We start from the raw sequence: 11,705 nt of genomic DNA on the forward strand, positions 1-11,705 counted from the left end.
TTCCTAGCCTAACGCGTAGATGATCTATAATAATTGTTGACATTTTGTTTATTTACAAATAATTGCTGAGTGCCTCACCTGTGTCAATCACAGAATTGGGTGGTTGGGATGCGCAGATCAATAAGGCAGGGCCTCTGTGTGTTGCACCCTGGGTGATCAGTGCTTCATTAAAGAGACCAAAGATAACATAGCAGCACATAGGAGGGAGGGATCAGTTCTAGCTACAGGGTGCCCACAAAGTCTCGAAATGCAGATGTATTATTTCATCCCATAATGTGATATAATACCAACAAAACTATTACATATTTGCCTGTGTTTCTGGACTTGGTGGCCACCTATAAGATGGTCAGGAAAGACTTTGTGGGAAAAGATACTTGATTTGGGTCTTGAATATCAAAATACATCACCAGGTTTGGAGAAAGGGCCTGGGAAGACATTCTCAGTTAAAGGAAATGTTTGGGGAATTACGATGGTCTTGCTTAGCTGGAATGTAGAAGATGAAACAGAATAGACGTGTAAGAGCCAGATATCAGAAGTTTTGTAAATCATGTTAAGTGGATGGATTTTATACTACAGGCAATCAGGAGCCAATGAAGGATTATGAGCCAGGCAGTAACATGGTCAATGAATCAGAAAGTGTTCATAGAGTGCCTAGTGCTTTTCAGGCAAGTACGAGGTGCTAAAGCTTCAAAAATGAATTAGATGCAAATAACTCAAAGCCTGATAAAGAAAAATACTGAGAATTTGGTGCAATGGAAATCAGATTTTCTGTAATAATCATATAATTATTACATTTATGAAGTATTTACTATGTGCCTGGTTTGTGCTAAATGCTAATGTGCATTGTCTCATTTAATTCTCCCAATAACACTACACGCATTATTGATTAGTACCACTTTATAGAAGAGGAAACTGAAGCACATAGATTCAGTACTTGCATCTGGTAAATGGTGGTGCCAAGGTTCAAATCCTAAGAGTCTGACTCCAGAAAATGCCCTTTTTACCATATTGGAGGGGACAGTTCATCTGTAGGGACAGAGGTGGGGTTTGGAAAGCCTTCATGGAGATGGTGATGGGATTTGCCTTAAGGAAAGTCGCTGTTAATTCGGAATGGTAAAGATGGAGAAAGGAAAGGATACTAGGGAAAAAATCTCAGAAAACACTCACATCCACTAGTAATGGGAGTGAAGGAAAGGAAATTCTCCAAATAAAGTGTTTTAACGGGTGTCCTTGGACAGACTTCTGTGGAGGTGGCATGAAGCGGGCAGTGGCACTATGTTGACACCTTCTATGTACAAAACAGCAGATGACAGGAGTGAGAATTTCAAAGACATTTTCTTTCTCGGAACATAGGGGACTTTTAAGGGTTGTAGGGGAATAGTTGAGGGATTATTTTTTATTCAATTCACTTTTAAGCACATATAAGAATGTTAGAAACTGGGTGCCTGGGAGACTCAGTTGGCTGAATGTACAACTTTTTATTTTGGCTTAGGTCATGATCCCAGGGTCATGGTGTTGGGCTCTATGCTGAGCGTGGAGCCTGCTTAAGAATCTCTCTCTCTCCCTCTCTCCCCTGCTTGTTCCCTCTCTTTCTAAAAAAAAAAAAAAAAAAAAAAAAAAAAAAAAAAAGAATGTTAGAAATTGCCAAATGCTACCATCATGATTTATTTATTTATTTATTTATTTATTTATTTAGCTACCATCATTTTAAAGGGATTGTTAGATATAACAGTATCAGTTGGGATCCTTTCAGCCCCAAGTCACAGAAATCTCCAGTTAAACTTGACTTAAATATTCAGGACTTTTATTATCTCACATAATGAGCAGTCTAGAGGTAGTAGGTTGTGCCACTTGGTAAATGAGTGTCTCAGAAATCTCATCCAGTTTCTGTAATCCTTCTGTCTTGTAGTTCCTGGTATATTAGCTTTGTTTGCCCTCATTGATCACAAATGACAACATCCCGAGAAAGAGAAAACCATCTCTTTGTTTGTATTTCTCTTGGGAAGGAGAAGTCTTTCTGCAAAACCCCTCACCCTTTACACCTCATTGGTTATAATTATATTGTGTGTCCAAGACTAAACCAACCATGTGTAAGAGGAATCAATCATGGGATCATTCATGACCCAATGCCTACAGCTGAGGCTAGGTCCAGCCTTCCCTGAAGCAAATGGCCGCTCAAAGGAGGCTGGAAAAATGGACAAAATTGGGGTTTTGTGAATGAGAAGGGAGGGTTGGATAGATTTGGGGTAGGCAATCAATGGTGTCTGTTACAAATTAATTACAAAAGCCTTTCTTGAATGGAATGAAAAAACATTTACCAAATGTATCTTATTAATAAAACTTTCAGTCTTTTATCAATGTGTTCAATAGCCAATTTTCTCTTATTTTTAATAAAATAATTATAATTTTAGAACTAATTAATATAAATATTTCAATGTGATAAACCTAGTATGGCCAGTTCAGTTTGGTTTAGGTTTTTAAACTAGCTCTTTAGAATTCTTTTGGCTGGATTGATTCACAATAAATATCACTGATGATGAATGAAATTTGGCAGTTCACTCATTCTCCATAATTTAGAAAAATGCTAACATGCCTCCAAAGTGTTGGAGAATCTGTTCCTACTTCCTACTGCCTTTCATCTGAGAGCAGAAGATAGGTTTTGCAAGTCCCATTTGCAGCTGCCTGAACAGTTTCTTGGGTCTCCAAGAAATATTAGACTCAAGGAAACAGGGCATTGCCAAGAAGAAACTATCAGTTACTCCAGCTTACAAGAAATAGAAACTGACTAGACATAACTTAAGCATAAAGAAAGGGTTTATTTTATTTTATTTTTTAAAAATATTTTTAAATTTTATTATTTTTTTTCATTTTATTTTTTTAAATTTACATCCAAATTAGTTAGCATATACTGCAACAATGATTTCAGGAGTAGATTCCTTGGTGCCCATTACCCATTTAGCCCATTCCCCCTCCCACAACCCCTCCAGTAACCCTCTGTTTGTTCTCCATATTTATGAGTCTCTTCTGTTTTGCCCCCCTCCCTGCTTTTATATTATTTTTGTTTCCCTTCCCTATGTTCATCTGTTTTGTCTCTTAAAGTCCTCATATGAGTGAAGTCATATGATATTTGTCTTTCTCTAATTTCGCTTAGCATAATATCCTCCAGTTCCATCCATGTAGTTGCAAATGGCAAGATTTCATTCTTTTTGATTGCCAAGTAATACTCCAGTTCTTCTTTATGCATTCATCCACCGATGGACATTTGGTCTCTTTCATACTTTGGCTATTGTTGATAGTGCTGCTATAAACATTGGGGTGCGTGTGTCCCTTCAAAACAGCACGCCTGTATCCCGTGGATAAATACCTAGTAGTGCAATTGCTGGGTCGTAGGGTAGTTCTATTTTTAGTTTTTTGAGGAACCTCCATACTGTTTTTGAGAGTGGCTGCACCAGCTTGCATTGCCACCAACAGTGCAGAAGAGATCCTCTTTCTCCGCATCCTCACCAACATCTGTTGTTGCCTGGCTTGTTAATGTTAGCCATTCTGACAGGTGTCAGGTGGTATCTCTTTGTGGTTTTGATTTGTATTTCCAATGATGAGTGATGTTGAACACTTTTTCATGTGTCGGTTGGCCATCTTTGGAGAAGTGTCTATTCATGTCTTTTGCCCATTTTTTCACTGGATTATTTGTTTTTTGGGTGTTGAGTTTGATAAGTTCCTTATAGATTTTGGATACTAACCCTTTATCTGATATGTCGTTTGCAAATATCTTCTCCCATTCTGTCAGTTGCCTTTTAGTTTTGCTGATTGTTCCCTTTGCTGTGCAGAAGCTTTTTATTTTGATGAGGTCCCAGTAGTTCATTTTTGCTTTTGTTTCCCTTGTCTTTGGAGACATGTTGAGTAAGAGGTTTCTGCAGCCTTTTTAAAATATTTTTTAATGTTTATTCATTCCTGAGAGAGAGAGAGAGAGAGAGAGAGAGAGAGAGAGAGCATGAGTGGGGGAGGAGCTGAGAGAGAGGGAGACACAGAATTCAAAGCAGGCTCCATGCTCTGAGCTGTCAGCACAGAGCCTGATGCAGGGCTTGAACTTGGACCAGACAGCAAAATCATGACCTGAGCTGAAGTGGGATGCTTAACCAACTGAGCCACCCAGGCACCCCAGAAAGGGTTTATTTTAAAAGTTCAGGGGAGGGGCGCCTAGATGGCTCAGTAGGTTGAGTGTCCAACTTTGGCTCAGATCATGATCTTACTGTTCATGAGTTCGAGCCCCGCGTTGGGCTCTGTGCTGTCATTTTAGAGCCTGGAACCTGCCTCAGTTTCTGTGTCTTCCTCTCTCTCTCTCTGCCCCCTCCCACTCATGCTCTCTCTCTCTCAAAAATAAACATTAAAAAAAAAGTTCAGGGGTGATCCTGGAACCCAAATTCAGCTGAATCTTAGGAAGTTCTGCTGTCTGAAAGTAGAAGCCCATCTCTTGTCCCTGCTTCTCTCTATAGTCCTGTCTCTTTTCTCTATGGGAACTGGCTTTCTTGTTTTTTCATGATGATAGAGAGCTAATTTACATTCCTTGACATCACATCCCCTCTGCTGAAAGGACTAGTCCAGGCTCTTAATGTCTTTAAATTCTAACTCTGAATTCCCAAGAGAGAGAATCTAATTTACAAATGAGGAAGCTGTGGCTTAGAGTAAGTAGCTTGCATAAGGTCATCCGACTAGACTAGTAAGTGGTAGATAAGCATTGTTGACTCTAGGTCTGTCTGGATCTAAAACCTGGTTGACCTTCCAACAAAATAGATGGCCACCAAATAGATTTTCAGGAGCAATGCGGATGCCTCGTTGACTCAGTCTAGTCTTGTCCTTGTTGCGAAGCCTGTTTTGGAGGCTTGGTACAGTTCTTCCTCTTACCCTGTCTACCAGCTCCTAGCCAGAAGATCTTCCCTTGCTGATTGTTGTCTACAATTGCATCATGAGGAGAAGACTTTCTTTCTTTCACTTAACACATGAAGTATCTCATCCTTATAGAATACCGGACAGATTACAAAGACTACATAATGATCTCATTTTATTTTTACAACAATCCAGTGACATAATAGGCAGGATTATTTACTCCCTTTTATACCTAAGGAAATGGATGTCCACAAGGGCAAAGTGATTTGCTGCAGAGGAGAGGATTGCCCTCACTGGGGAGCCTGTGGACTAGTTGCTCAGGGGTAGATGAAGGATCTCATTGGTCAAATCCCTGGGGAATGTAACAGTATCACCTCCAACAGGGCTGTGATGACAGGACAGCTACAGGCCACTTGGTGCTAAACTCTTGATAGATTAGGAACTTCAAGAGGCCAGATAACTGTTCTCACTCATCTCTTTGTTCTCAGGTTCTAGCATTGCATGTTATACATAGCAGACACCTGATGAATGTTGAAGAAATATGAGACTTCTGAAAATGATAACTGGGCAATACTGGAATGATCTGTCTTGAAAGTTGTGCAATGCTTAGCACTGGCAGAATTTAAGATGAATAAATATCTGCTTGCTAATGTTAAAGACTAACATTTATTGTTTACTATGTGTTACTTAGCACTGGGCTAAGTGCTCTACATGTATTATTTCACATATTCCTCATTATAAGTCTGTGAAATAGGTTCTAGTATTATTCTCATTGAAACCAAGGCACAGAGGGGGAAGTGATTTGCTCACGAATCCATCGTAGGGAGTGTGGCCAGGACTCAAACCCCGAGTTAGAGATCCGCTAGACTGAGTTAGAGATCAGGATCTTGGTCATGTTGCCAAAGTGTTTCCTAGATGAGATAGGAGTTTGAGGTAGATGACCTCAAGTCTTTTTTTAATTTAAGATTCTCTGGTTATTTGGCCAGAAGATTGGTGCTACCGCAGAGAAAGTGGGGTAAGGAGAACTGGCTGAGGATTTTAGGAGAGAGGGGTCAGTAGAGAAAAAAATTGATTTTGATTATGTTGGGTATGAAGTATCGGAGGACATCCGAATGAAAAAGTCCAATGATAGCTCTCTCTTCAAAGAAAAGAAAATCCATACATGTGCTGTTGCCATGCAAAGCCCCTTCAATACAACCTGTGATAAACATGGTCTGCATGTGTATATTGTAGTATTTACAGCTCATTGTCCTCTTTTCTCATAGCCTTATACTGTATTATTGATATTAGCACAACTTCGTGAGATAAGCAACATTCTCTTCTTAGAAGACCTTTGACAACCTTATTATCTTTTATTTTTCAGAAATTTCATTAGAGTAAGTGTATGCAATTTCAAAACTGACAACCCAAAGAAATGTCTCCTACATAACAAAAAGAAAAAAAGGCAAACAAAATATATTTGGAAACTTAGGAGCTTTAACTAATTTTGCCACTGTATCTCTTCTTAAAAGAAAGAAACAGGGACTTCGTATTTAGCATGTTGCATTATCACCATTCCTGGCAATAAAACAAAACTTGTAAAACTGTTAAGAAAGCAACATAACCTAAAACATAACAAGTGATAATGCATTAAAAAATTATTTGATTGAGGGGTGTCTGGGTGGCTCAGTCGGCCTTTGGCTCAGGTCATGATCTTGTGGATCATGACGAGCCCCACGTCGGGCTCTCTGCTCTCATCACGGAGACTGCTTCAGATCCTCTGTCTCCCCTCATCTCTCTGCCGCTCCCCTGCTTGCATGCTCTCTCTCTCTCAAAAAATAAACATAAAAAAATTAGTTGATTGAATAACATTACTATTTGATAATACAATTCTGCTGTTGCCTAGAAATATCAGAAAACTCTAAATCTGCCAAACAAACAGGCAGTCAGAAATAGTAGGGGTCAAAGGACACCAAAAAAAGGCTGAACAAGGCAAGATTGTGCCCACATGGGCCCCTCCTAGCGGAACAACATACATAACCTGTGGCTCCTGGGAAGAAGCAGTCAGGGCCCCATGTGGCCCAGGTCAGCCAAGGACAACCTTGGAATCAGATGGGCCCGGGTTTCAATCACAAACTATTTGATAATGGTACAACGTTGGGGGAACTGACAAAACCTCTCTGAGCCCAGTTTTTCATCCACAAAATGTTAAAACTGATCTGTCATGCATACAGTGTAAGAAGTATATAAGATGTGAAATGAACCTAGAATTAAGTGTTCTTATTACACACACATACACACACACAGAAGGTAGGAGGAAACTTTTGGAGGTGATGGACATGTTTATGGCATTGATTGTGGTGATGGTTTCACTAGCATATACATACTTCCAAACTCGTCAGGTTGTATCCATCAAACAAGCACAGCTTTTTGTATGTCAATCATACCTCAATAAGGTGGTAAAAAAAAAAAAAAAAAAAAAAGGAAAAAACCAGAAAAGCACCAACAGCAGAGTGGACTTCTGATAATTGTTAGTGTCATCCTTTCCCAACTTTAGTTTCTTTGTCTTTAAGAAAATTGCCCAGATACAGAGGAAATTCACTCCCTCACCGAATTAAACAACTACTGTCTACCAGGGCCCCTGTGTACAGATGGATAGGTTGTTCCCTGATGAAGGGAGAGAGGGGGTTAAATTCCAGCTCATTATTACTCATCAAGCTGGGTGCCCTGGCCTCTAATTTGCACAAAGGTGCTGCACGTGCTTGTAAAGCTCTGGTGTCTGATTCAGTAATGATGATCTTGGACTTTGCCCATTTTGTGTCTGATGGGGAAACAGACAAGTAATCAAGAATTATAATACATATAATTACTGCTGTTCTAGGGAACAGCACTATAGGAACATAGAAGAGAGACATTTAAATCTGACAGGGGAGGGGAGGGAGGTCCAGGATCTGTGACTTAAAGGATGAAGGGAGATTGTGGAGAAGGATGTTTCAGGCAGGGGAGTGACATTCAGTTATTTATCCATTTATTTGTTCAGTAAACATTGATTGAACATCTACTAAGTACCAGTACTGAAGATACAGCAGTGAGTAAAACAAAATCTCTTTTCTTACAATTCTAACATTGTACTAGAGAAAACACTCTACAAGAGAAAACAATAACTGAACTTGAGAAACCTTAGGTGGTGAGATGTGCTTTAGGAGAATAACATAGGTGGGGTGGTGGTAGGTGGGATAAGGGGGCTACCTTAGAACAGAGAGTAGGGGAGGCCTCTTCAGGGATGTGTCACTTAAGCTGAGATCTGAATGGCAATCGTGGAAGCTCAGGGGTGAGGGAGGGCTGTCAGTCTTAAGGGGGGGATAAACTTTGCAGTCTGAGGTGGTAAAGAAGACACTTCAGGCAATGTGCCATAGTGGGCAAGGAGTGGGAGAGGCCTGGAAGCTTGAGCATGATGAGCTCTGAGACCTGCCAGGGGTTCCATGTGGCAGAAGGGAAGGGACTGTGTTGTTAGGTGTTGAGAGGTGAGTTGGGAGAGATAGGTAGGATCTAGGTTATGATAAGTCTTAGCTGGATCTGGGAGACATTTAATTCTGCTTAATGCCATGAAAAGAATCCCAAGGAAGCCACGACCAAAGACATTCAAAGAAAACCTTTTATGTTTATGCCTTCAAGGGAGGTTTGAATACCCAAGTCTTATTTGTGTTAATTGTTCTTGAACCATATTTCTCAGGATATAGACCCCATGAGAGCTTAGAACTCTTCTCAGGTGTGCCGACAAATTCAGATTAATTTAAAATCTATTTTTACAACAATGAGTATGCTTACCATGATAGTGATATCTGTTAGACAGAATGTTAAACTGAGTAGTAGGTTGTGTTTTTTTAGGAGGAGGATACATCTTACTACTGGTAAGAGGTGAGAGACAGCACATAATGTCAAGTTGGTAACAAATATGTGATACTTGTTAGAACATGGGAAGACTTTGTCTCATAGTACATGAAGAACACACTGCTAGATGCCTACTCTACATCCAGGATCTCCCCTTCGTTCTTATTGACAGAACTGCAGTTTTGATTGTCAATAACTCCAGCTAAAAAACCTTGTCTTCTAGACTCCCTTTAGGTCAGGGACTGTCAGGTGACAAAAGTCTGGCCAGTGAGACCGAAGTAGAAATCCCCAGGGAAGGTGTTCTTTCCTGAATAAACAGGCAAAGCCTGGCTAGGAAAAAGCCCTTGTGTCCTGGGTTCCCCTTTCTTCCTGCTATTTGTAGTCATTTGGTGACTCACTTAATGTTGTATGGAGTCTCATAATTTCTTTAAATATGTTGTAAAACCAATATGTTAAGGACCACTGTGTAATGAGGACAGTGACTAAATCTTCTTGGTATTTGTACATATCTGAGGTAACTATAGATATAAAAATACATTAAGATGATTTTATCAAAAGTTCTTGGAGTTCGTAATTTGAAAGTTATCTTCCGTGCATGTAATATATCTCCCTTTTCTTGAACTAGAGAAATCTAGTCAATGATTATTTCTTAACGATTCATTTAACAGACACTGACTGTAATTACAAAGATAGCACTTCTTTATATGCCATGAGGAGTAGGAATAATGAAAACAAGGTTCTTGTTCTTGGAGACCTGGCAATTTTATTAGATGACAGATGTGTTCACCACTAAACGTAAAACAAGTGTGTGTGTGATGTGGCTGGGCCTGCCCAAGAAAAGCCTGTAAGTGGACATGAATATGGATGCAGATAAAAGGAAGATGCCTCACATGCAGGCAAAGTACAAGTTCAAGGTCTGGAACCTGGACATCAAGCCTGGGTAATGGGCTCACACTGTAGCAAGATTATTGCCTTATGTGTAGTATTAGTTGTTTCCAGATGATGGAGAGTCTGGGTTTATAAAAGTTACGGAGTTCTGTGCTTCTCCAACCTAGGGTCATCTCACTCAATGTGCACCCAGGCCACCAGACTTCAGATGTGTAGTCATCGGAAGGGAAATTAGTGTGAGCTATGTCCACCAACCTGCGTCCTTATCTGGTTTACAAGGTCTGTGTAGTTTACTTGCTGCTTCAGGGTTAAGCAAAATGAAAGCTACCTTGAATTCTTGCCCCTTGAAGAGCATCTTAGAAAAAGCTGTGTGGCCTGTGGTGATATAATTAGTGGCAACAGAGCATTACAAAGAGTGCTGAGAGTTGTGAGGAGGAAGAAACAATTCTGGTTAGCAGCTTCGTGAAGGAGGTGGGGGATTTGAGCTACACCTTGAAAGATGGCTAAAATTTTGTAAGGTGAAGGTGGGAGGAAGGACGTTACAAGAACATGGAACAATGTGAAAGAGAAAATGGAGGTAGGAGAGCAGAGTTGTGTCCTGGAAATGACCAGCAAGAGCAGCGTGGCTGAAGAACAGGATGTGTATGGGGCAGCAGGGAGAGATGGAGCTGGAAAGGGAGTCCAGGCCAGGCTAAGAGGGTTGGCATTTAACATATTAGTAATGGAACCAAGGAATGTTTTTGAACAATTGTTAAATTAGTGAATTAGTAAGACAGGGATACATAAATAAATCTGGCAGCATCATCATGCACGAAACCTTGGTGAAACAACTGGAAGATCTTTAAGTGTCCAGGTATGAACTGAGGCCACGTGTGACTGGAGAATGGGTCATGAATTTGAGTTTTATTGTAAAGCCCATCGTTTTGGGAGGGCATTAAATGAGAGAGGGGAACCATGTATGAAGTTGAGTTTTTTAATTTGGACATATGGGAGGATAGTAGTACTGTGAACACACAAAGGGCAGACAGGAAGAGGGAAACAGTTCTTGTTTTAGTGATACTGGATTGAGGTGCAGGTGGAACATTCTGGTGGAAATGTGCTACAGGCAGTTGAAAATAAGAGGAGCTCAGGAGAGGTGCAGTGGGGGATGAGTCACCTATATTGAGGTGAGTCAGTGAGTTCGGTCTGTCATAAGCATGACAATAACAGGTCGTAAATAAATAACAAATGTAACAAGGAAGACATATCTAGGAGCACCTTGGAAAATAAAAAACACTGCAATATTGGTATTTATAGTTTATGTTTGTTTTACCAGCTGTTACATTCTCAGAAACCAGATTGACCTGGCAGGTATAATTGTTAAACGACACATTCTTGTGTAGAAATACGACTCCTGAGACACTGAATCGCCAGATCTTTCTAGTCTGTAATAGGAGAAATACACAAACTACACGACTAAGTAAATTAAAGCACACCTTTTTTGGAGGTGCACACAGCCCTGAACCACAGCTCAATGATAGATATTGGTGATCGCTAAACGAATCCAGCAACTAAAACCTCGGGGGTGTTCTCGAGCAGGGGTATGGCTGTGCCCAAGCGAGACTGCAGAGAAGCAGGGTAAAGGTTAAACAGAAGAACTCCAGCCTCTGGAGAAAGATGAGCTAAGCTGATTGCGTAGCTCCCAGTTGGAAGCTGGCCGTCGTCATCATGCATACTCGCTGCATTGCTCATCACCCACGATCAACACAGTCTCTTCCAAGGCGGGGCTGCTGGGAAGCAGGGGAGGGGTCATGAGTTGGGAGGCAAGCCCGTTGGGAGGAGACAGAAGGCGAACCCCTCCCCGGCCCCAAAGGCCTACTACATTTCCCAGAATTAAATGCGGTAGCTAAGAGTCACTCCCTGGGCGCTGCCGGAAGACTTGCGACATGGGATTGGTAGTCAGGATCCGTCAGCCGCCGGAGGTAGGACTCTGGTCGGGAGATCTATACGGATTGGTTACTGGGTGTTCGAGTCCTGCCCACATATGGTGACGACAGGCGGCGGTCTTGCTACTTAAGGCGTCG

This window comes from Felis catus, chromosome A2 (genome assembly GCF_018350175.1).
Source record: "Felis catus isolate Fca126 chromosome A2, F.catus_Fca126_mat1.0, whole genome shotgun sequence".
Classification (NCBI taxonomy): domain Eukaryota; kingdom Metazoa; phylum Chordata; class Mammalia; order Carnivora; family Felidae; genus Felis; species Felis catus.